The sequence below is a fragment of the Triticum dicoccoides genome, chromosome 2B (assembly GCF_002162155.2).
Source record: "Triticum dicoccoides isolate Atlit2015 ecotype Zavitan chromosome 2B, WEW_v2.0, whole genome shotgun sequence".
Lineage (NCBI taxonomy): Eukaryota > Viridiplantae > Streptophyta > Magnoliopsida > Poales > Poaceae > Triticum > Triticum dicoccoides.
In genome coordinates this window covers 797,909,673-797,910,830 of record NC_041383.1, presented here as the reverse complement: position 1 = coordinate 797,910,830, position 1,158 = coordinate 797,909,673, and positions in this window count along the sequence as shown.

Here is a 1,158-nt window from a genome sequence, read left to right as displayed (position 1 = left end):
TAGTAGAAAACGGAGCTTTAAAACCGGTTTGTAAGGGCCTTTAGTGCCGGTTATGGAACTGGCACTAAAGTGTGGGCACTAAAGCCCCCCCCCTTTAGTACCGGTACGGCACGAACCGGCGCTAAAGTGCCACCACGTGGCGTGAGCTCGCGCCCTAGTATGGGGGACCTTTAGTACCGGTTGGTGTTACCAACCGGTACTAAAGGTTTTTTTTTTTGAAAATTTTGGAAAAAAAATTTGATTTTTTTTATTTTTAATTTTTCTGAATTATTTGATGATTTAGTCTCTAATCACCTCTCTTAAGTGCTCAAGTGTGGATCACTCATTCCAAATCATCTAACTTCCCGACCGGTCACCCATCCCTCTCACTACTCTAGCCCGAGCACGCTTAACTTTCGGGTTCTATTCTCCTTCGTTTCCAAGTCTGCACTTGTTGTTTTCCTAACAATAGTAAGATGTCAATCCTATTAACCCTCAGGAGTTTAGCTTGAGCATGAAGTCACACATTTCACCGTTTGAGTTTGAAACTATTATTCTAAAAAAACAGTAATTATTTACTAACGCTAATATTTCTTGAATAAGTTTGACCATAGTTTGACCAAAATTCAAAAAATTGAAATAATTATTTAGTAACACTAATATTCTTAAATAATTATGTAGTAACATTAATACTTCTTGAATAAGTAGTTTGACCAAATGTAACCAATTTTTTAAAAAAAACTGAAATTTGACCATATCTTTTTTTCCTTTTTGAATTTGAGGATTCTAAAAAATTCCAAACAGGTCGTAGGCTGTCTCCATCGGATGTGGATTTTCGTGCTGAATTTTTTGATATATTATACATTTTTTCTGACATCGTATGCAAAAGTTATAGCCGTTTTACATTTTCCCTACACTTTTTGCAAAACATGTCCAAATTTAAGTTTTCAAATTTTCCTAACTAGTAGATATAGTAATATAACTACCTCTCGAAGGATTTTATTTTTTGAAGTTTTTATCATTTTCTTTTGATTTTTTCAAAACTGAAATGGCGATACACGGGGGGGGGGGGGTAGAGTTTGAAAATTGGCCTCTTTAGTACCGGTTCGTGGCACGAACCGGCCCCTTTAATACCGGTTCGTGGCATGAACCGGTACTATAGGTTAGACCTTTAGTACC